General features: G+C 40.1%; 1 protein-coding gene across 6 annotated transcripts in view; it reads right to left on the bottom strand.

Moving 5' to 3' along the window:
- Window positions 1-25,954, bottom strand: part of BBX (BBX high mobility group box domain containing) — a 140,131-nt gene that overhangs the window by 106,585 nt on the left and 7,592 nt on the right. For 4 of the 6 annotated variants that reach the window (XM_062596645.1, XM_062596638.1, XM_062596669.1 and 1 more), the window contains exon 3: window positions 2,626-2,709. The exons of the other annotated variants lie outside the window; for them this stretch is intronic. The gene's annotated coding sequence lies outside the window, so the exon portion shown is untranslated. The remainder of the gene's footprint in view (window positions 1-2,625; window positions 2,710-25,954) is intronic. 6 annotated transcript variants of the gene reach the window in all.

Here is a 25,954-nt window from a genome sequence, read left to right as displayed (position 1 = left end):
TTACACATCTGCAAAAACACTAGCATGGCACTATGGGGCAGGATGCAAGTAGCTGAGGTTGGGACCATTTCTTTCAGTGACAGCACTGGTTTTGATCCTTAAACAGTATTCATTACTATCTATGTCAAATTAGTCTTATTTACTTCTCTGCCAAGGAGCTGTGGTTCAAATAATGCATTGAACTGTCTATGCGGAAGGTGGAGCCAGCACTACACACGTCATTAATTGAAGGTGAAAAGACTCTGAACCATATCCTCACTCTTGTCTTCCTGCCTACAAAAAAGCAGCACACATTAATACCTTCTGGATTCCTCCAACAAGAAGTGACCCGACTTGAGGACCGAACTTCCCATGCCACTTCAGAGCACTCTAAAATAAATTTATAGATGTCCACGAGCTAACAGAAGAGCTCACTGCCAAAATGTGACAGGAGTCAATGTTTTGACCCTATCTGTCAGCAAGCCCAGAAAATAAATTATAAGCACAGTATTTAGAGCCACTGCTAGGAACCCTTGACACCACAGTTACCGGTTGAAACTCCTACAGCAATCTCCTATTTATTAAAATCAAAGGTTTCAAAGTAAGTACAAAATGAGTAAATTGGCACGTAGGTCAAGAAGCTGTTAAGGCTTGATGCTTAACGTCATGCCTGTATCTTCAGTGCTGCAGATTTTTGGTATTGGTAGAATGTGAGTAGAAAGGAGGTAACTTTGGCAGGTAAGAGTGTTAGGTATTTGGGTCCATATGGGAAATACATTTGCTCTATGAGATAAGCAGATTTCCACACATAGTTCTTGTGGAAAACGTGAGCAGTACTCACAGGTAGAATTATCATCTTTAGAGTCAACACCCTGGGGTGCAACACACATAGGGGTGCAGCATGTTTCTAATCTACTGACATGAACAGTGCATAAAGTATCTCAACCATCATTTTATCCCTCAGAGCAATGGTGTAACACTGGGCTAGTTTCTTGTGCACAAATAAGTAGATTTAGCAGCCATGAATTTACAGAAGGCACAGCAGCAAAACCACATACCATCTGCATAGTATCCCCAGTGCCTGAAACCAAACACAAAAAACACCAGGCCATATGTGACTGGAAGTTTTTATTATTACCTTCTAAACATCCCCTCCCTCATTCAGTGGTGGCCATCGACTGGACAATAAACGTGTCTTGTTTTTGCTTGACCGTACATCTTTATCAACAAAGCTCTTTCACTACAGAAGGCAACTGCGGCCCAGTAATACAACATGCTCCCATAAAATATGCTCCTACTTGTCCTACAACTGAAAGAAATAATGATTATTTCCACCAAGATGAAAATGTCACTCTTTCCTAAAAATGCCACCACAAATCAAATCAGTTTCTAATTTACCATGCCCCTCTCATTCTCTATCAAAATGTATCAGATCTTGATTCCAAGCTTTTCTCAGAACTGCTTTCAAAACACCTACTCTGAAGAACTTCACTAACAAATATCCACCTCCCCTCACAACTTGCGCAGGACTAAAATTTTGTTTCACTTTATAGAAGAATTGACAAATTAAATTCAGCATCACAGAAAACAGCCATTCAAAGTGTAAGCTCTGGTCTCAATCAAGAGGGCAAGCAGTTCTGATTTGCTCAAGCCTTGGACATATCACATCTCCCATGTTCCTCAACAAGATCCTAGATTTCTCCTCTTCTTCCCTTGCCCCTCGGGGAGCTGCTGAGAACCTATGGCAGTGTCCTGCAACCAGAAGGGTCACATCCCGGCCCTGGCTGGGCCACCAAGACTAGAGTTTGTGTTGCTTCTTAGGAGCAGACCTCCAGGAAACCCCCTAGGGCACTGCAGTCAGAATGAATGAAGTTGTCCTACCAATGGGACTGTTAGCACATAGTAACGAAAAGAAGGCAAGAGAGGGATGCCACAACATGAAATAAGTAGCAAACTGTCACCAGTTACTGATTTCTAATTTTTGAGATCCATTAGAAGGTACACAGAGAGCCATGCTTGCCCATTTAAAAGGCTGAAAGTTGGTTAATGAACCTACAGTATTTGCATTCTTCTGCCTACATACACGTGTGCACACACACACCCCCACAGCATAAAACAAGAGTTTCTTACAACTTACCCACTTGTTCCTTCTGAGAAATAAATAATACTGGAGCATGTCAGCAATTTTGCAACATGTAAGAAGAATTTTGTTATTCCTTCTTGCTTTTTACATTGTTAATTTTATTTCCACATGTTGCATGAGTCATGCCATCCCTTCATATACATTATATTAGCATAGATCCACAGTAGTTATTAAGCCACTGAATAGTCGCTTTCTGGCATTATCCAATCCACCTCAAAGTATTGAAGCTATCCAACTTTTTGAATGTCCCAAGTTGTTTGGAGTATTCTTTACTTTTATCACCTGTCCCTTGTGGCTAGATTTGTGTCATATTTCTCTACACTTCCCAATCTAGGAAAAGCAAGTTTAGACACTACACGCTTTTAATGACTGCAGCTATTCAGAGTAGCAAAACGCATCGTTCCCGAGTATACTCTAGCAGAATATTAGCATGGGCAAAAACATCTAAGTCTAGGTAGTTTCACCCTCAGCAACTCCCTGGATAACATAAAACTCACACTCACCTCCTTCGCCTTCCTCGGTCACAGAGCTCGCACAGAAATGCGTTCGGTGCAGGGCGCTACCATTCTCACTACAGTTCTGGCACACTGTAACAGAACAAAATCACCATGATACTGCTGCTCCAGCCTGGCACGTTCACCCGTCAGAAGAAAGCTCGCAATCGTCCCGTCCGTGTCCCCCCCCCCACCCCCCCCAAAAAAAAAGAAAAATCAACTCCAGTCTATGTGAAAATAACTCTTTCAGAGGAGCAGTAACAGCATTTGGAGGAAAATGAAAAGCAGGAAGCTGATCTCAGCCGCACGGAGAGCACGGACGGGGCGGAGCACGGGGACCGAGCGAGGAAAAGTGGAGCAAAGACTTGCTGCTTATAGCTCGTTTTTGGCAGTCCGGCCGAATACCACTGCATTACTGAAATACCAGCGTTGCAGCTAACGCAAACACCAACAACGCTCCCCCTCCCCACCCGCGCGGCGCCCGGGGGAGTGCGCGCGCCCCACGGCACAGGTAGCCTTGCACAAACCGCCCGCCCGCCCCGGCGCGCCGCTGCTCCCCACCGGCACCGCGGCCTTCGAGCTCCGAGCCCGAGACGTTCCCTGCTGCTTCCTCCCTCGCGCTCTCGCGGGCGGACGCTGCTCGGGCTGCAGCTAGATGCTGCTCGGCTCGCTTTCACTTGTGAACCGATTTGAAAAAACACATTCTTCAGAATGGATTTAACGCACTTACTTTCATAACGAGAGGAAATTCATTTTACAGATTCAGAAACAGATCACAGTATCTTCTAAAAGGAATAGCTGACATTTTTTTGTGCATAAAAAAAAAAACTTTGATAAAGTAAAAAAAAAAAGGGGGGGGGAGGAGGTTCTTTAGGAAGACAACAATTTTACAAGAACTGTTTTCAGAGTTCAACTGTTTCAGAGATTTTCAAGAGGCTTTAGAGGCTAAAACTCAAAAGGACATCCAAGCTGGGGTTTAGCTATATGGGAACATCTCCTGCTCTATATGAACTGCAATTCCCCCCAAGCCGTACGCTAGTCCCAGGCAGCGAGGCACCCAGTTCCTGGGCAGGCTGAGGGAGTCGGCTCACCTCCCCACGCTCCCCAGAGGAGCCAGCTCTGCCCCGCGCCCTGGGATCTTCCCCCCACGTCTGCCCTCCCGGCCTCAGCAAGACGCAGCACTGCATCTGCGTCTCCTAATCCACCTGCCTCTCCTAATCCTGCTCGCAGGTTGCTCAGGAATGACTTTTGTTATTACCATTTACATAGCATTACAAACAAACAAACAAAAATCCACACCATAATATACAATTATTTAATGTGATGAGTAAACATGAGCTAGGAAAACAAGCTGTCAAGAGTAAAACCCATTTAATTCTAGCAGTTTACGCACCCAACCCAAAAGACACGAGACAAGGTAGATTGGTTTCTATGCCAGCCACTACCAGTTGTTTCCAAAGAAGAATTAAAACCCATAACAGCAAACAGCATGCGGTGGGATCTTCCTAACACTCACACAGAACTGCATCTGGTGTATAACTTAAAATCAAAAGCAGACAATTGCTACTCGTTTACATTTTTTTCTAAACGAGACAGGATAACCATAGAGAATATTCCTTAGATACTTGTCTCACTCCTTTTTTCTCCCCTTAGTTCTGAATTTATCACATTATCTTTTTGTGGCAAGATCAAGAGGTATTCTGCACTGCAGGGAAAAGCAGTAAATCGGTTAAAGCCCTTACACTATTTAAAACCCAGTCTGATGTCCTCTGCATTGGTACTGAGAGAAAAAAGGGAAAAGAGGAGCAAGGGGGCCAACTAGTTTGCTCTTTAACACTTCTTTCAGGCACACTCTCACAGCTGCTCAACATAGGAGCCTGCAGCATGGCTGTAACTCACCTTTGGGACATCCCACTTCAGAGGACTAGGGAGCCCAGCAACTTACAAAGCACTCAATGACCTTTTTGAAATTCACTACACCTTGTTTGCTTTTTGACTGCTGTTTCAGTCTATTTCCCATTCACAGGTCACAGTCAAGTCCAAATCTTTTCCCATAAGCAAGTGGAATGCGCTTGAAACTCACTAATGCATAAGCGTAAGTCTGACCTTATCAGCACCCACAACTTGATACTGTTTCTCAGCCATCATCCTACCTCCTAATTCTCTACTTCTGCTTGCATGGCCCGAAACAGAAAAGAGGCCAGATGAAAGGATATACTGGATTTACTATAGGAGCCCTTCTGCACCGTTTCAGAAGAAAACCTGGGGAATGAAAGAGGGCTCCCTGCAGCAGAGCCAGAGCTGCAATCCCCAGCTCCCTGCAAAACTTGACAGCCTTCATCCGAAGAGGGGACACACAGGACCTGTGCCTTCATTTTTGGCCTCTGCAGATCCCAGCCCACCGCTGGTGACAGAAATTAAATTAACTCATTGGGCTGTAAGTTGAAGGGCACTGATGCAGAGATATATCCCCATCTACAGCCTCTCTGATGAAGCAGCCAGATCCTACAGAGCGGATGCAAAGCCTGATTGCAGCAGCACCTTCAGGTGCTGCACCAAGCATCAGCAGAGCCATAAAGATGCTGAAGGCCACTCAAATCGCAGCAGGCTGGCAAGACCAGCCACTGCATAAGCAGTAATACATCAGTTCCCATCTGCATTAGTATCCATCCCTTTTCTTCACTAACGTATGTGTGTTTAGTGGCATTATCCCTTTCTGAGTACGTACTGAGACACTCTAGTTTCACTCCCAGGAGAACATCTCTGTTCTTTTGGGGAAACTATTAGCACTGAAGTGATATACAGTTGCTTCCTCACTAAGAAAAAATACAGGTTAAAGGCAGAATTATATTGGAACTGGGAATGTAACTCACCCACTCAGCTGAACAGATTTAGTGAGTATTAAAACCAAGAATCCATAGAAACTGCAAGGGGTATTGTGCTGGTGGTGGTGGGTGGACAAACTAGCAGGAAAAGTTAAAATACGGTAAGAGCTCAAAACTTCATAGAAGCAGCAGAGATATTCCCAAATCTTTTCTGATATAACTACAGATACATAAATGCCTGGACTTCTCTTCACATCAAACTAACCCCACAGCACCACTCTCATCAGCACTCTGGGAGCCTACCAGAGACGGATTTGTTCCCTAACTCACACTCAATCCCAGAATTACAATTTCAGAAAAACTACTTCCAACCTGCTTTGCAGAAGAGAGATCTTAAAGCACAGAGTAATGTATTTCCCTTGATGTTCAAATTGAGATTCAGGTTTAAAAGTGCACTTGTCAATTCTCACAAATACTGGCCAGATATGCTATAGTTACAGCAAGCTTGCTTCTTTCCTCCTTTCTACTTCTTCAGTTCAAGTACACCTGTATACCAGCAAGATTGCTCCTTTTTATACATTTAGACAATCTCAGGCACTCTTAAGATAACAATTAAAGACGCCAAAGACAACTTATTCTAGCAACTCAAGAAACACTGGAAGCCCTTCAAAGAAAGATTCTTAGTAAATAAAAATCACTAGCCATTTTATGAGTTTGACTCAACCAAACACTTGGACACAGTTAAGGATATGTTTTAAGTCTATCTTGATGCAGTAATTAAAACACTCGTATACATGTTTGTCATTAACTTGCTCTTATTTGTTTTACTTTTTTTTTTTTTTTTTTTTTTTTTTTTTTTTTTTAAGTCTTCTGAAAGACCCTCCTCTATCAATCCTCTCGACTCTTTTATTATTCAAAGTACTTCATCTCTACGGCAACAGATGCTACAGAGTAAAAGTTGGAGGGACACAGACTGAAGTATTGCATTGCTTCCAGCATAAAAAGCTCCATTGCTTTAGCTCTGTCTTTCTACGTAAGAAACTTCCTTGAGAAACTAGAGTAACATCTGCTTGTACTTCAAATAATTATTCTCTATATCTTCACCCCTCCCAGGTTTCCTTGGCTGAGGTCATCAAAATAACAAATACATTTTAAATCAAAGTTCGCCATTTGCAGGCTTTTGGGGGCAGGACTGTAAAAGTCATCATTAGGCGACTATTCTTCTCAGCAAAGCAAAACAATTTGTGCATAATGCTACAGTTGGACTTCCGTCATTATTTTTGCTGGCTAGCTTAATTACCCTGTCATGAGGTCTGTAACTTCAGTGCAGATACAGCACTGGATCAGCAGTTTTTACACTCCACTCATTATTTCCTAGGGGTCTTCAAAAGTAACTAAGATTTGTCCATTGTTGGTAGGCTTCAATTCATTTTTCAGGAGTCCGTACACCTACTGGACATTATTTTAGTGTTTCTGAAATAATGATAAAAAAAACTGAAAACCCATTACCTTTAAATGTTGTGTCAACTGCTTTCTTGCAGGAAAAATATAAATTTTTGAAAGCAGCCATCAAAAGGGATCTTCAATTATATAATCATCCTGCAGCCATTAGACAGGATAGAAACCTACCTCAGAAAGAAGACAGAAGATAGGAAACAGCAACCTCCTGAAAGAGTATTCTCTAATTTTCCTGCGTTAAACTTATATACTTAACAACTGATGAGTTAGAAAATCCAGGTACTTCCAATCTAGCAGATGGTATGTACGATTTTAACATTAACTTGACATTTCTACATTACTTAAACTAGAATTGTCAAAATTCCTTTACATTTAGCAATTTCTGACCTCTCTCATCTCCTAGATTAAAGACAGGTAGAGATTAAGGCATCAAACTGTCTCAGTATTCGTTCCAAAATTAGGAGACAGATCTACTGATGGAGAGAACAAATTTGTGATAGAACTAATTTCCCCTGAACTGACTGGATGACTTCTCCTAGCCTGTTACTCTGCAGCTTTTTATGAGCATTAAAGTTGCTCAGAAAAACACTATGATAGGGAGGACATGGCAGAAGAAGATTCAGAGGGAAAAAGTAATACTGGTGAACCTTGAACGGGTGAAAGCTTCCTTTAATAGGCTCCTGGCAACCAGTAAGGAAATCTAACAGCAAAAAAGAAAGAAATAAACAAAAATTTGAATTTACAATTAAAAAATTGCAAAACTTAATCTGGAAGTGACTGTCAGTTAAGACATCCAAACAATCCTCCACTCAAATTTGCAACATCAGTCTACTTTTGTGATCTTGCCTCCTGTAAGATTCAGGGACAAATTCCAACACTTACACAAACTATACAATGCCAAAACACTCAACACTAAACAGATCAATCAATTCCGGTATATTTATAAAGTAGTCTACAAAACACCAACAACAACTTGTGTATTGAGAACTAGCAGAATCACTCATTTAATGACTCTTGGAACTTAGCTTCTAAGAAGTTTTATCATTTACTTTCAGACGTGGACATATACACAAAAGCTTTTTAAATTATGAAGCATACATGAAATCACAGATTTCCATCACCAAAAAGCCACTTCCTACTTAACAAACACACAGAACTGCCAGATCAACTTCAGATCTGCTACAAAAATTGTACATATATAATGTGTAAAATATTCCAAGTTAAAAAAAAAAAAAAAAAAAAAAAGAAAAGAAAATCCTACCTCAAGCAGCAGGCTCTCCTTCTCTTCCCTCTCCCAACACTGTTATCCTTAGAAATTATTTTCCATTTCTTCACTACTAGAGACAGAAGCCACTCAGTTACAACAAATAATGTGGCATAATAATCTTAACACCATTGTCCTTTTCTTAGCTTTATTGTAAGACCAAGATTTTGGGGAGTTTAGAGGCACAGAATTTTAGTTGATGTAGATTATGTATTAGTTGTGGCATGTGAAATGATTTTAAAGAATTTTGATATTTAAAATGCATTAAGATTTTTGTTTTGTTTTTACTTTAAGAATGAAAGCTGTTCTCTACAAGATTAAAATGCAAAACAGACTTTCTTTTAAAAGTTACATTAATTTAAGCTTCTCTGTTTTCTAGTTCTGTCAGAAACAACTGATTAAAGACATATACTTCTGTTTTTAAAATAATCCATTTTCCTTCCTAAATGTACCTCTGTAATACTCCATAAGCATATTCTTAAAAGAAATACAAAGGTTCAAAGAGCAGTTACAAAGAAAGCTATTTTATTCCATTAATTTGCATCAAGTTTTATGGCTCCTATCTTTCCCTCCTAAATGGAAAACTAACTGTGATAAAACATCAAACCCAATTAGAAGCAGCCTCTACACACAACTATTTATTTTAATAATTTCCTTTAGAGTATGTGTAATTGTTTTCACAGAATCCTTTAATAGTTTGGCCAAATATTGCTACCTTCTCTTTGGAAAAAAAACTTCCTCCAGTTTCACATCTAATTCACTAGACATTTCATCCAATTCAAGCCTTGACACATTTAAAATAAGTCTTTCAAATTAAATTTATCTTAATGAAACACTGGAAAACCACTATTACAACTTGAGTTCTGCATACAGGACACAGTTGTTTTTTCCAGGTCACTATGTTAACACACATATCAGGAAGCCCCAAGTTTGGCACTTATTTTAACCTTAGCAATCGAGAGCATGATCCTATGCAATGTAAGACTTCAGCACCAGAGCTACAGCTCTAAAAAAAACTAATAAATAAACAAACACAGATCCATGGAGTTTGACCCCACTGAATCCTGAATTTCTGCCACCAACACCCCTTTTGAAGTAAAACTCATCAAATGAAGGGTAGTCCTAGCCAAACCAGTCGCAGCTGTGACTGCAGATACAGGATTTTTCCCAGGAAAGGTGAGAGCAAGGGCTCTGTCAAGAAGAAAGCAAGACAGCATCCAACATGCAATTCCACTAAATACAGTAGAGTTTTCAATGATCACTATGTATTTATGAGATAAAAGTCACCCAGTCTTTAGCTGTTCTTCTCTGTTACCAACAACTAGTTTCTCTGAATAATCATACATAAATTGCACTCAAGATACTTTTGTAAAACCACCAGTCAGCTTTGGCTAACTGCAATTTGCTTTAAAAAATCAGAACATTTCATCTTCAGTAATAAACAACTTAGGGTTTCATATATGAGAACAAACATTTGCTTTAACATTGCTCATGATGATGCCCACTTGTATCCAAAAACTTCCTACTGAAACCAGACACGTGAATCAGTGGCTATTATATATCCTTCTCTAAGAGTTTTGCTATTGTTTTCTCAGTGTATCATCTGTAAATAAATGAATCATTTTTATCATTCAATCACATTTCTTACATTTTCTCTTTTCTAGTTTGTGATTTTTCTCTCCAGTGTTTGTGTGAGCATCTTACTTTTATAGTAATATTAAAGTGCTACATACTAGAAACTAAAAAAAAAAAAGGAAGAAATAAAGCACAAAATACATCACCAACATTCAAAATTGACACGTGATCGGATACACATAAGAAAAACGTTTGTTTGCGTTGCTAGATTCAGCCACCAAAAGACAATGCACTATTTAAAATTCTAACTGATGCACATATAAATTCAGGAAACCTCTTAACGAAGAAAAACCATACAGGTTTCTTGCACTGAAGTTTAAAACATACCTGTGGGACACCATAGAAAATGGTGAGCCTCTTCCTGCCACTCAAATAAGAACACAAGGAATACAGATAAAGACACACGTTAGCTACCTGCCCATCTAAATATAAATCCAGTAATAGCATCCCTATATTGACCTTTCTCTAATTAAGGTCTTTTTCTTTACGCTAGTCAGAAGAAAAATCGCAAGTTTAATGTAGAACACCCATTACCAGTGGTGCAATGCTTTATAGATCCAAACCATGTTCTTGCATCTGCACAAAAGAGCCACTCTGCAGTTGTTAAACACTAGCTTCCTAGTAGCACAAATTATCCTCTTCCTGAATCTGCTCTGCACTCCTCAAGTTAAACTTGGGTTAACTGATACTTAAGTGAAAACTCTGAGCTGCAAAAGCAGTGGCTACAGAGGTAGTCCACTGCAATAGTTGCTATCCATACATTTTTAACTGTTGCAGAGAAGCATGGTGGTCAATGGGAGACTGTCAACCTTTGAGTTGCCACCATTAACCTTGTAAGATGTCATCAGCTGCAGCGCTGCATCTCTGACCTTGCCAAACTCCACGGGTGCTCGCTGGGCCCCTGCCTCGAGCAGTGCTGAGGAGCTAAACCTGCTGCTGGCTCTGTCGCCAAAAAGAACGGAGAAAGTGGAAGTGCGCATTTTGAAGAGTAAGCAGCTGCTATACCCAGCAGCTTGGGGAATTCTGAAACTCTGGCATTTAGGGTTTTGTCAAAGCAATTCCACTGTTCCAATTTAATCTTCTGACTTGAGTATCAGTGTGGGTTATGAACTTTACTACTTCACTCACACACCAACACAGTGCATCAACCACAAAGACATAATTCTCTGTCAATGGACGCTTGTTTAAACCATCAGCACACTATATACTGTATCTTTTTTAAAAATAAATCTTATTTTTTTTTCTATGAGACACTAGATTGGTGCAGGAAGAGAATACTGTTCTTTTCAGGACTGTGCTGGTGTAGGTCTGGCCTACAGACACAAGGTCTGGCCCAACATTTGGAGCGTTAGTCAGTCACAACACTTCAATTTCTTGTCACCTGGACAGACTCACCTGACTCTTCCCCGAAGTTACCTGAAAGATAGACTCTGTCTGTCTAAGCAGTGGGTAACAATACCTCAGATACCAAATTCACTGGCACTCTATAGATACTTCAGATACCTAAAAGTCAGTCAATGCTGAGGCCAAGTTACTTATATTTCCCTATATTCCCCAGGGTACTTAAGTTTTCAGTTACAGCTTCCTTCATAGAAAGGTAGAAGAGCAGAGTAAAAACTATACCCAAGCACCAATAAGGGAAATATGTCTCTCCCTGCACACCAACCAAACCAAGAACAGGCCTTGTAGCAGACATCTTACTGCCCGTTAGTTTTCTTTTCATTAACAATAAAAAAACTCCAATATGTACTGTTAAAAAAATATCAAGTTAATAGAATAAATTTCTGAGAAGAAAGTACTTTTTTCAAAGTCTAATGCTATAAACAGGATGTGCAGCTTGCTAGTGTACGAAAAGTTGTTACTGCAGTCTAACCAAATTTTGCATCTTAAAGGAAAGTCCAAGACCTGTTCTTATTGCACAGGACACCACCACAGGTTAGGGACTGGCCCCAGTGACTTGACATGATTTTAACATGCTACACCCCCAGACCCTGAAGTCCAATTTAAACAAACTAAGCATTAAACGCCAGAAGCACTAACTATGGTAGTCCAGGACGCTTCATGAGCTAAGGACTCAATACACGTTAAATTAGCTTGCCCAGAGCTCCATGCTATCATTTCTAAACCACTTCTGCTATTTGTGCTACTTTACTTAAAGCACACTCATGTAACCACATAACATGGCAGTCTGCAATGTAGTCATACCCATAGGGTTTGAGATAAATCCAACCTATCAGTAAAACATGAGATTAACAATGCTACACGTGAACAGAGTGTTTTTAGAAAGTTGGCTGAAAATAAGAATAATTGCCTGTCTGGCTGGACTCCTTAGTCATGCTGGGCATTTACCAGAGGCCAGTGATGCTCTGCATTCCCAAGGCAAGAAGATAAAGCACTCAGCACCTCCATAGGGGAGTTAGTGGATGGAAGGACCTCAGTTGTCCCCAAATTAACTAAAATCAGCAGAAGAATTGAGACATTACAAATGGGGTTTGGAGGATACTGAGGGAAGACCTAAGTTTCCTGGAAGACATTTACACTGACGAAGAGCATCTTCTGTGTAGTCCTCTCCACCTTCTACCTCTATTTCCTCCAGTAACAACATGATTAACTGGGAGGCAACACAGCAACAACAGTAAACTGCAAAGTGATTCAATAATCTTTACTAGGCCTTCAGGATCACTGCAATAGTTTTAAGTATACCACAACACAGAAATCTCTAATGCTCATTTACTTATCACACCTGAGAAATACCATAGGGTCTACTGTCCTCTGAAAAAACAACTACTCTGGCCAACAGACATGTCATTATATACTCCGCAGCCCTCTTCCACACTGGCCCCATGATCAAATTAAATCAAGTTGCTGTGTTACTCTTTCCAACTCTGGCATTCCATCAGAACCACTTTTTTTTGTGAATAAAGGAATTTAAACAACAAACTTTTCTTTGCTGTTAAATTCTGAATAGTTGTGAAAGTGTTGTGGAAATACACTCTCTGCAAGCTATGCGATGGTCCACGTATTTTTGGTATAAAAGCACTACATTTGAAAAACATCATCGAAAACGGACATCTTGGTTATAAAATATCATCTCCTGCTTAAAGTTTAAAAGTGATTTCTTCCCTCATCTGTACATAAACATATGTGGGTTTTCTGAGAACGAAGCATCTATATCACTTGGATGACTGAAAATTTCAGAAAGAACTAGTGACATAGATACAGCTGAGATTAAGCAAGCAATGACATACTCACAGATGATAGTTATTCCATCTAAGTTCTAACTGATAGTCATTCCAATCATATATGATACATGGTTGTGTAAATCATAAGCCTTTCCAGCTGTATCCAAATTAATGCAACATTTCAGTAGTGTGCTCATCAAATGCTGAATGCTTGCTTAATAATTTACTTATATAAAATTTTAAAATAATCATTAGGAAAGAATGAACATAAAAAGCCTATGAAAAGTGTAGCTGTTAGAAATTGCAAAATTTTCACTTTGTAATGACACAATATCATCTGATTGCATCCAATAAAAACTATTCATGTCTGCACTAAAACCAAAAGTTAAGAGAATTTTCCTACAATTCACGTATTCCAGCAAATGGATGTAAAACCAAATGTTTCTGAAGGTCCTGTGTTTCAGTGAGATAACGGTTTATGCTACTACTTTACAACAGTTGATGAGAACTTTTGAGACACACAGTTCAGCTCTGAGTCTTGTCTTGTGTCCTCCCTTTAGTAGCACAAGACATAGGTATTTTAGTGAACAATGCATCTTAGTGCAACAAGTGTGAAAATCACCACAGGAATGATTTTTAATTAGTTCTAAATTTGTTTCCATCATCGCTAGAAAGAAGCAACATGATTTCATAGGTAAGTGGGAACAATTTTTTAATCAATTCACCTCATGTAGCTATTCCATATCCCCATCACAAATGCTTAGGGTTTTTGTTCTGTTTTGTTTTTACAGTATAATAACAAGCCTTTGACAGTAAAGGAAAAGGGAGAACCCATGATTTCACGTGAGATTTGAACTGCTTCTACTCCAAATATCTATCTATTGGTTAAGGAAGGAACTATCCATTCCCATTCTCTTCCTAGTGCTAGTGAACTGCATTGTGTGTCCCCATAAACATGGTTGTGCCTATTCCCAGCAATACCTGGCTGATATACAGAAACTGTCTTTTCATTCTGAAAAACACAAATGAAGAGATTCGTAAGTCTCAATAACAGTGCTCTTTGCAGTTTGCTGAATCAGGGCTGGTCATCTTAATCTGTTTTGTTCAGAGTTACTTCTGCCAACTAAATCCCTGAAAGTCCACAGATTTCTCAAGCAGGTTAGAAAACTCTTGTAAGAACCTGAGACCTAGCACCCAAAGCACAAGTTAGGCAAGTACATACCCAGACCTCTATCAAATCACTTCTTCAGTAACACGTACACATTCTTTTGTGATCACAAGACATTTCACAAGAGAGCTGACCATCAGTAGGGACATGGAAACATAAGCAAGAAAAAAAAGAATTAAACACAAACAAGTGAAACAAGAACTTGGGCAGCTTAATAGCAGATTGGGCAAGGGAAGAGAAGGGAATAAATTCCCTGCATTTCAGCATTATGCCCTACATAATGCCAATGCAGTTTCACTAAGTAGGATTAGCTATTTTGATGACTTTCAACAATCCCCAAACTTGGATACTTTGCATACTGTTTTGATTCTTCAGAGTTTCAAAAGAAAAACACCTCTATAGCCTTATTTCCTTATATTAACGCAGCAAAGAATTCCTTTGTTGATGTAGTCCCACTGCCCTGGCTGCTATGTCTGTCCTCGTGATCAGCTTTCCCACAGTGTCAAGGTAAGTCTGCAAGTTACAGAGATGCTCGCTGCCAATTTGTTAAACTGTGAACCTCACAGGCTAGCAAGTTGCTGCATAGCTTCATCCTCGCTCTCCACACAGAGGCATAATGCATGTTATAAGGAAAGAAATATCCCTGAATGAAGATGAAGGTGCTTTTGGTTGACAGAGTAATCTTCCTCTATCTTGAGGACAGAATCCTGTACATTTGCCTAAATTATTCAGAAGTCCAAGAAACATCTATACAAAGTGGGGTTTTGAAGTTCTGGTCTAACTTCCTTGTGATCTGAACGCATGCAAGTGGTGAAATCTGTTCATTACCTTTACTGAGGACCACGGCACTAATATAGAACAGTTAGCTCCTGCCACCTTGTGGGACTCCCCAGATTTCCCTGAAAGCTTGTTTCAGTAGCACGTCAACCAGCTAAAACAAATAAACATTTTTTTCTTGTGTTTCACAATGTCGAATGTTAAAATAAGAGAGAAATATTTATGGAGAGGGTATGCTATGCTGAATATTTTCTGGTTCATTATTTCTAGCATTGTTTATATAGTTGAGCTGCTGGATTTAGTAAGCATATGGAGGGTGTTTTAAATATTTAAATATCTGTCAAGAATACTAAGTTTTGGATAGGCTCTTTGCTGATGTGTACAAGTTTAAAATAACACTATGATCAAATACTTGTCACTGGCAGTAAATTCCACACATCTGAAATAGATTCCAGAAGAAATAATACAAATTTAGGCTGTAAATTCTTGCAATCAGGTGCAAATCTGAAACTCCACAATAACCTTAGTCTTATAAGTAATTATGCACATAGCTAACTTCAGATATAGTGACAACCTGCATCTAGTTTTCCCAAAAGATCTGATTCCACGTGATCAATTTTAACCGCAAACTGACTTTCTATTTATTGTTTCCCTGCCACCTATCATATGCAGTAGAATTAATGAACCACTTACGTACTCCAGAGCAGAACAAGACATTTGGAACAGGAAAACTTTTTCAACACAGTAACAAGCAGATGAAGACTGGCAAGTCTCCGTCCTCATACCTTACTTTGCCTACCTACAGATCCCTGTCAATGTAAACAGCAGCCACTCAGACAGGTAACCCATTACACCTACTTAGCAGACATGCAAAAGACAACAGTAGCTGCAAACAGAGCAAGAGATGAGGTTTCCTCTGTATTTACAGAAAAACTCTGCTGCCCCAGATCTCTAAAGTGAATAAAAGCACAAGGAACATGGATGATGCAAATCTGCAAACCTGACTGACATCCTCAATGAACCTGCTCTTTTTAGTTCTCATCAGAGCTAAATGATTTGCCACAGATGTATAGTAAAGTAAGAGAAGTTAAGGAGCACTTCTCACCTCCCCCCACTAACAGCTTCACTAAACCTCGTAAGAGATTTCCAGTGCTGTGTATTTGATGCCAACTGTAGCAAACTTAACTCCTTGGAACTTCCTTCTGGTAAAAGAAAAACCATCAAGAGACTCAAAACAGGAACAGCTCTTCTGACATCATAGGCAAACCATCTTTAGTAAAGGCCTCAGTAGCTCACAAATAAACTCAAGAACAATAATTACAGATCCACAGCCAAAGGAAATACATCAGGAATGTCCTCTTTTACCCGAAAGGGGAATACATTTTTGTTAGAGTGAAAAAACATAACATCAGGCAATAGATGAAGCTGGCACGACACACCTGAGGGAGAGGAATTTATGTTCTCACTTAAAAAGAATATTTATCATGTCACAGACTTCCTGGGCAACTTCACAACTGGGGCTGTCTCCAACAGCCAAGATAGCCCTCATCTTCTCCCACATATTTTTAAAGTCCTAGCAGCCAGACTGTTAACCTGAACATCAAAGATCCTAAGTGCCCATGACAACATCTCTGCTCCTAGGCTGAAAATCCCTCCCAGACTGCAGAGCACCTATGCCCTGATCGTGTTTCTGGATGATACCGAGATGCTCTTCACCCTCATCCTACCCAACCCAATCTCCACTGTACTCTGTAAGCTCTACAAAGGGAGTCCTCGGTCTGGATGATCAGGGAATCATGACTGCAAGACACTACTATACTCCCCCCTCCCAGGCAAGATACAATCAAAGCCCTGCAAGAACAGCCCAGATACAACCATGCTCTTTCTACTCTCTGGGTACTAGGAATACAGACATCTCCCAGTTAGGAGCTATTTGGTTCAACCCTCTTCCTGCTTGGGAGTACCATCTCATTATATCAATCCTACTGTAACTAAAGACACATATCAAAACCACCTTCAGTCTCTGGCAGCAGAAAAGGAGAAATGGCCTTCTTCAGTGCCAGAACAGATCAGATCCCACACCCACTGCAGATCTCTCACCAATAGCTCAAAGCACCAGAGAAAAATACTAGGACCCTACAAGGAACTCCATCTGACACAAATGAATTTTGGCAACTGCCATGGTCTCTCATTCCCATTTTTCTTCTCTACCAGTCCAATATTCTGCAGTTAGTGACACAGTGGAAAGATCCCCAAACTAACTTTCTGCTTATCTGCACACTCAGTCCAATGGCAGTATCAGGCAGTTCAGCTATGACCTTGTTCCTCAAGCCAGTTCAAGCAGCAGCACAGACACCTCTCGCACCCTGACTAGAAGCCTTCTTCTTGGTGAGCATGACTGATGATCTTGACAGTAATAGCATTCCCGAGCAGCACCAGGCTGAAAATTATCTGATTATTCCCAGTTCTCACTGCATCTGCAGGACTCTAAACATCAGCAGGGAGAATGGGCCAGTGGTGACTCTGCTTAAGCCTGCAAGATCTCCAAGAAGTCAGAAGTATCTGGTCCAGCTCTAGGAAACACGACAGCATGGCTTCAGTCTGATTCATATCTGGAAAGCTACTCCATAGTTGTTGGGCAAGATTTCTTTCACTTTTCCTTGGAATATTTAATTCTCTGAAAGAAAAAATCATTAGACTTTTGCACACTTTAGTTTAAGGAACTTTCCAAGAAATATAAATTAATTACTTTACTCATGTATTAACTGGAGAAAGAACTAATAATCTCCCCCTCACCACTGGTATTTTAATTTTGTCTATATTCTTATTCGGCTCCTTTTGTTGTTAACTGCTTAGTCTTATATCTTAGGCATACAAAAAGGAATGATTTGAATATAACTGTCTATTTCTTGATAAATATCTCTAGAAATCATTCAGGTTACAGAATTTACAAACTTCTGTATTTAACAAGTCCTATGAGCCTTCCAAGAGGAACCTCTTTGCTTCAGAAGTCAGAATTTACAATCAGATCCAACTTTACCAACTGTTTTCATCAATGTCAAGCCACAACAGCTTAGCAGAACTCCGCACATTCCCAAGGATCTGTGCCAGTATGTCTCAGTCCTTATATGATTAGCTGCACACACAGGGCCTCCATTCTGCAACTGCAATAGCTCAGGGAGACTACTCTTAGAGATGCACTGCAGGACTGGGCCCAGTCCTGCATAGTCAAGTATGTATTTCAAATATAATCAAGTATATGTTTAAATATCCTCCTCTCCATAATGAAAGCACAGTTCTTGAGGAAAAGGAGAGGGAAAAGAAATTATATTTGTGAAATAAATCAATCCTTTGGAGGGCAAGCAAGAGCAATGGTCTTCAGATCAAGCTCCAAACTCAACTTATATCTTTAAAAAACAAACAAACAAACAAAAAAACCCCACAGAAGCAAGGTGGTTTACAGGCTCTTAAGATAAGTATTTTTATTCTAGCAATTCTTTTCCACCTCACTCAAATATCAACCCTATGTGGTCCTTGTCTTAAAGGCAAATCCAATACATAAAAAGCTCAGTCTAAAAGATGCAAGTTTGAGAGCATTTAAAAAACGTCAGCAGTTTAAAACAGAAAAATCAGTGCTGGCTATAACAGCTAGGCTAGGGGCAGCTCCCTTAGGATCTACCGATTTTTGCTGATTAACTTCGTAGCTTTCTGTCATTTCCTCTCACAATGTAGCGCACAGATGGCTGAATTCGAAATTAGAAGGTGAACAAGGTATTAAGAGTTTTCTGTGAAATGGAGTTCTGGTGTGCTCAAGACTGTGTGCCGACTGAGAAAGTGGAACGTGCTTAAAGCTCTGGGTCAGCATAAAAAGCCTAAGGCTCTGAACAATACCAGCCTAAGAAAAGAAAGCATGAGATCCAAGGATTCGCTGTCTAATCTGCTTTAAAGAGAGTCATTTGGCTTCCTTGTTACTGAACTACTACTCTGAAAATCTGGCACTGTGCACTTGGGACTTGGACGTATGAAGCTCTCCACAAAACCCCGCCATGCTTATTTCCTTCCAACCCAGTTATGCCAATCTTTAGAGCACGAAGCTCTGGATGGAGAGCTGAACTAACACTCTGAAATGCACAAGTGCAGACCAAGCCTGGACTAACAAGGTCTTATGAGAAATCACTCGTAGAGAAGTTTAGAGAGTTTAGTTTAGAAACTTTTTAGAGAAGCATGCAGGGCAATATTCACATGGCATTGAGTCGAAAAGAAACCCTGCATTAAAAGAACAAAATATCAGGTCCAAAGGCTGGACCTGGTAACTTTTTACCAGGTTACATTTCTATCATGTAGCACAAGCTCTTGAATACATAAGAATAGTTTTCAGCATTGAACTAGGATGCTAACAGATTTCTTAAGAGTTTGCGTATACTTAGTTAGCAAGCCTGAAATATGACAGATAATACTTTTCATTACTGATGAGGAAAAAATAGATAGTGAATTGTATTATTACATGCATGTGCAAGGCAGAGGCCTTAGTAACAAGGATGCAGCCAGCCGGATGAACTTAACAGTGACACAGGAACTTCCACAAAGTATTTGCTTCTGCCACAAACCACATGGCATCACCTTAATATCCGTGTGTCCACTCTGGAAGCTGTAAAATGCAGGTGGTAACACTGGTACCAAAATGTTTGTAAAACGTACTTAGTTCGTGCCTGTAAAAGCACACAGTATGAGAGCATTACTACTCCATAAAAGCACACTCTTCTTTAACAGAGAACATATATGAATGACTCTGTGGTCTATGGTGCACACTGTGAAAGAGTTTTCTGTTTATATATCTGTTTAGAAAGTGAGTTATTTTGATGCTTTGGTAGGATGAAATGCTAAAAGTCAACTTGAACTCCTCTTTTCTAGAGGGAGAAGCAAGTGCTTTTTCTAGAACTTAAAGATCATCACTAACACTAAACCAAACCCAGTCTCAGTGCAGAGTTTTCCCCAAACTACAGTACCACCATCAATACAACTGTCACTTCACTCTATGACAGAGCCAAAAAAATCTGGACAACTCTCCTTAACTATCTGTCCAGCTATTCAGCACCAAGTTTTTCTTCCACAGGTTGCACAACACTTTACAAAGGAAAAAGGCATCATCATCCCAAGTTTGTAAATGAGAAACAGAAAGAGGAAGTAATCTGCCCAAGCGCATGAAGCAAGTTAATGGTAAAAGCTGCAGTACTGCCCCGTTTTCTATTTTCCTGCTCTGTCGCACACCAGTTTCACTCTTTGCCTGAATCCTAGAAGGAACTGCTAACCTTTTATTTGCTTGCTAAAGTGTAAGTGCAGAGCCAGAGTGTATTTTCACCAATCCCTCTGAATATATTTGAGCTTAAATAGTAGACTACATTAGATACAGTACTGCATGTGCCCCAGGTCACATTTTAGAGAGTTCATTCAGTGTCTGGTACACATACTACAAAACTCACTCCAAGATCACTCTTCTCTACTCCTAAAACCATCAGAGAATAATTCACACATTACTCTGAGAGTTTGTCTACCTTAGACTATTTTCATGCTTCAGCTATACCAGAACGTGAGCAGAACAACTACAACTGCACCAAGATACTAGCACTGAGGGATCTTCTTTTCTTTTGTGCTTCAATTCTACACCAGTTCTTATACCAGCATACTTAAAAAGGCCAATAAGTAAACCTACAGAAATGCGAGTACATCCTTATAAAGGAGATTCTCCTGCTTATTTGATTCTCTGAAGCCAAGTAAGTTGTAGTAGCATACGGTACCTTTATTCCAAAGTAACTGCATCCATGTTTGTACTTTTATCCCATTCTACAATAGTAAAATTCATACTGGTCACCAGTACAATTACATTATGAGGAAAGTGCAAGTGATACTTAAAGAACCTATGTTCATAGAGGAGACCCACAAAGGTATGTGATACAAGTTGATAGCAAAATTCTCACTGGATTCAGAGTGACAGTATTTAGACCTATTCTGGCACAGACTCTGGACAATAGGGTAGTTCCTTTGGGAAAATGGGCGGAAAGGGATTTGAAAATAATAATGATAATGAATTACGTGATCAGTTGCCCCAACACTTTTTCAGTGGGGAAGGGGAAGCACACAGAGCACCTGCCTTTTACACGCCCTCCCGCATGGTTAGAACTGGCACCAGTTCTAGACCACTTGGCAGCAATAATGGTTTGGTTCAGCACCAGTAGAAACACTTCTGGTGGCAAATGTGATTTTCTGGAAGTTCCTGAGGCTTTTTTAAAAAAATAATAATAATAATAAAAACACACATACACAATACGACCCTGCCTGTTATCTAAATATGGATCCCAGTGACGGAGGGATTATTTCACTAAGTTGACCTCTCTAATTAATCTTCCAAAGTGAAGGCAAAAAACAAGTTTTATTTGCAGTGCTGGGACCAAAACAAAGAAGGGGGTCTCATCCTTCCAAGCAAGTGTTATTGATGTAGTTACAACAATATTTTAAACATGCACTACTCCTAGCTGATTTGGCTTGAATCTCCATCACAAACAGAGCCAAATTCTGTTCCAGTCATCTCAGATGAATTGCACACGCTCATATCAAATCTGAATGCAACCCAAAGTGAATTTTGGAACCAAATTTTTTAACCTGACTAGTAGCCCACTTTAATGTAACCTAGCAGAAAACACTGCTAAGCATATGCTGAGTAACACGCTTTTCTGAGGCACCTCCAACAGAACACCCTCAGAAATACCCATTCCCCTGAGAAAATCTTGGCTCAAAAATGTATTTTCAAAAATAAAGGAAGAAAGCCTCAACATTTCATGTGTTTAAAAAGAAGTTGGGGAGAAACAAGTTAGAACAAGAATAGTTCAACCCTATGAAAATGCAGTAACTATAAGATCAGCCACATTAGCAAAGCATTTTGTTTAAACACTTATGCTAAACAACAGCTAATTGTTTTAAGGTAGTTTCATAAAACATGAATGCTTCAGCAATAAACAGTTATCGCAAGAAAAGTTGCCTAAATATACGGCTATTTGTTTTCTTACTGATCTAGTAACCAAATGTATGTGAAAAAGAAAATGACAACCCTTTCAGGGCAAGTGATTCATCTTATTCTGGCTTGTTGCCTTAAGAGTGAGCATAGATAACACTCAGTAAAATTTTCACATCTTTATTTTTAAGGAAGACTTTTTTTTTTTTTTTGACCGTTCTAAACATTTGTGACCTACAATAGCATTGTAACCTTTGTTTCAATTTTCTTATAATTTCTGTATAGGTTTCTGATCTTATCTGCCAAGATTTAGTTATACCAGAATCACAATAACCATTGAGATTTTGCATACCCTCAGCATCAATAGGAAAGAATATGGAAAAACTGTACCAAGTGGTGAGATCGCAAAACCTATGTCTAGGCTGGATAAAGAAGGGCTCTTACAAGGACATTTCTTTAAGTGAGTAAATCATCCTTCGGAGGGGGGAGGGAGCAAAATTATCCTAAAACAAAACTTTCTTAACAACTGTAAGTTAAATAAATGCATAGAAGCCATGCAATCACTTAAAAAAACGTGCAGGCACACAGTGCCTCTTCTGAACCAGCAAAAAAAGAAGTGTCAAATTTAGTGTAAACACTATATTTAGCTACATATTTTAACGGTTGTCTACCAATAGAGATTGCTTCTGAGAAAACAAATACAGAAATACCAAAACAATACGAGATTAAAAGCACCAGTTTAAACCAAGTGTTTATTGACTTAAAATCATGATTTAAATTGCTTCGATGGGCTGCAACGCCAAGCATTGGCTACGGGAGCGCGCAGCACTGGGGCTCGCGGTGTGAACCTCCTGCACCACGATCGCCGTTCCCCCTCGGAAAGGGGTTTGCTGCGGGATCCTCGAGCGAGGACAGGTGTGGGCCTCGCAGGAAGACCTGGGCTGTTTGTGATGGGCCTTACCCTTTCCTAGTCTGCTTTCTCTCTGCATTAGGGAGGAATAACAGATTTCCAGGAAGGCGAGACCGCGCACACCAACCAGACTACCCACGGCAGGGAAAGGGGCAGCACAGTCCTGCGCACGAAACAAAGTATCCGGCCGGCAGGAGTTTTGAAAACCTAAGGTTTTCCTGACGCCACCGGTAACCACAGAAGGTATTTCATACCCTTGCTGTCTCTTTGGCTCACAAGTGCAAAAGCTCAGGGGTGAGTGGGGCAGCTCTCACGGTTTGGTCAGCTTCATGATTTAACGGCACGCACACCCGCGCACCTAGCAGACACGAGGAAAACACTGACCTATTACCAAGGGAAACACCTGAACATGATTTTTCTTTCCCATACACACAGGCAATTCTCTTTCATGTCAATGGGAAAGGGACATCCAACAGTTACACTTACCTATCCATACTTCACTTTGCTAACTTAACACTTTCTACACAAATGAATACAATTGATGGCTTCCTACCCTTGCTCTACTTCTGACTCTCGTGCTCTTTATTTAGTCCAACAGTCTTCAAAGAATGGCACCATAATGCCTGTTTACTCTAAGTACTGGAACGTACTTTTAAATCAACTAAACAGAGGAAGCAAACCTTGAATAGTTAGTTCCTTGCACTAACTTCTTTGCCGTGAATTTTGTCATTCTCCCTTCTGTAAACACCGTATTTCTCCCTACAGACACCTCTGTTTCTCCAAAAGCAGCTGGAAATTAATGATGCTATTTTTATTTTCTTATTAATTCATATGCCATAACTCTGTAATCAGTAGTGGATCATGCTGCAATTTTGCGTACTTGTTTCAAAATGTATTATGAGCACTTGATGACTTATGTTTAGCACAATGTATGAAAGAGTATCTCAAACAAATTAGATAAAAGAAATACAAATAGAGGCACTTAAATAAGAAAAAAAAAATACAGGCATACTCAAACAAGAGATTAGCCCTGAACCTCACAAGCTTGTGGCACACAGAGTGTCCAGTGGCCAGACGACCTGAGCCAGGCGTGCAGTTTTCCACACTGTGTAAGCTAGCACTACTCAACATGAAACCTGGGTATAAAGAAACCTTTTGCAAAAAGAAACAGTGTCTGAAGCCAGACTTATCAGAGAAGTGGAAGTGATAATACTACTTCTTTCAAAATCTGTAATCTACAACTATTCCTTTACAATACATCAAACTGTTTCCTCTACCTGGCCATATAACAAACTGGAGAAGCAAACATAGTTGGAGAACAAACAGTGGCATGTGTGCCAAAAGACCTATCATCTACCAAACAGCATTCTCACACTTCATGCTCTTCTACCCCTTTCCCGGTGATGGCAACCCTACACATTTCAGTGATGTGTCTATTCCTACCTATTCCTGCGCTGCTCATCATCAGGTCAGGGATTCAGGACTACCTGCACATCAATAAGAATAACAAAAACTACAGTTTTTCTGAGGAATTACAGGCTACCAGCAACTCCAGGAAGCAGGTCTGTGAGGGGGCACAGATTGCTGATACAGTTCAGGGTATGGCTTTGGGTCCAAGAATCTATTTGCACAGGATCAAGCTGCAGAACCTATAGCCTGCAGGATCAAGCTCTTTGGTAGTTGGCACAAGATGCATTAACATCCCAGTACTTCACCCCTTCTCTAAGGAAGAAAAAAAACTTCAGCATGTTGTAGCTCACTGAAGAGCTGCTATGGCTCAAAGACCACTTGTAGAAAGCAAATCAAACATGGCCAACCACAAAATGCCCCCCCCCCTTTTTTTTTTTTTAATCAACCTGGCAAAAATGAAAAGAGCAACTTCCTCTTGACTTTCCCAGACAGATTTCAGTGCAAAATAACAGAATGTTTCAGCTCCACTGACTTTCATGGAGTTACCTTACACTGGAGAGGCTGAAAAAAAGATGAGAAGTAATCAAGTTCTCCCTCACTCCCTCCATTCCCTCCCAAGCTTTTCTTTATCTAGCTTCCTCTCAAAATCTCTCACAATGACATTCTCTTAAATTCTGTTTTGCAACCACAAAATAGCATATTCTCATATACACAAGCAAAAATCTAGGATTATTTGCTTCATAAAAAAATGCTGGCTGAAGAAAGAAGACTTACTATTCTACTGTAAGAGACATAATCCTATCTCTTATCATGTGACAGGTCTTACCAGTCTCAAGAGCTCTTGCTAGCATTGCTGGGTTATTCCCGATCACGTAGAGTATAGGTACAAATGAAAAACAGAAAAAACAAAACTTCTGACAAAGTATATCCTTAAAAGTCCTTAAGTAGCTATCTGAAAAATATACTGGAAAGAGTTGGAAGGTACCTATTCAAAGGCATGAAGCAAACAGTAGTAAAGCACATCTAGCAATCCCAGTTCTGCTGTGGTACATGGCACTTAGTGCCACGTAGTCACCAACATATGGCCCAGTCCACCAAAGCCCTAGGAGCAGGGTTAAGCTTTCTTCATCTGAATCCGCCTCCACGGGCAAATTCAGTCATCATCAGCAGTACTTGGGAGCAGGCCATGAAAGCTGGCGCTGGAAAACTCTAGGTTGCAAGAGAAGGATGAAGCCCTTCTTGAGAACATGGGTGGCACAAATCTTCCTGCTATTATAGCTATGCAAAAGGAGAGTAACCTTACAGCAGAGCACGCAGTTACTCTGGTTTCACAATGTCTCAAAGCAGAATCCTCAACAATTTGTTACATATGCACCACCTTTCAGAAGGAAAGAAAAAAAAAAACAAAAGGGAAGATGCACTCTTTCCCACTTCCCATCAGCAAGGGAAGGTGTAGACACAATTTGTTAAGCTTCTTGTCAAGAGAACTTCCACTTGACTTACGTTCTGCAGCTCCCATGCTGTGGAAGTCCACTGAATCATTTTTATCTTTGCTGAATGAGGCCCTCAGTGACAGGAAGGGTCAACAAAACGTATTTGCAGTGATTTCTACATTTTACAAAATCTCCTACATCAAAATACTCATGTGGAAGGAGTCTGCCAGTAACTATTCCATGCTTCTAAGCAACTGATTTTCTGAATAT

Source organism: Rhea pennata, chromosome 1 (assembly GCF_028389875.1).
Source record: "Rhea pennata isolate bPtePen1 chromosome 1, bPtePen1.pri, whole genome shotgun sequence".
In the NCBI taxonomy this organism is placed as follows: Eukaryota; Metazoa; Chordata; class Aves; order Rheiformes; family Rheidae; genus Rhea; species Rhea pennata.
The sequence above is the reverse complement of the archived record's forward strand: the minus strand, read 5'-3'. Positions and strand labels throughout refer to the sequence as shown.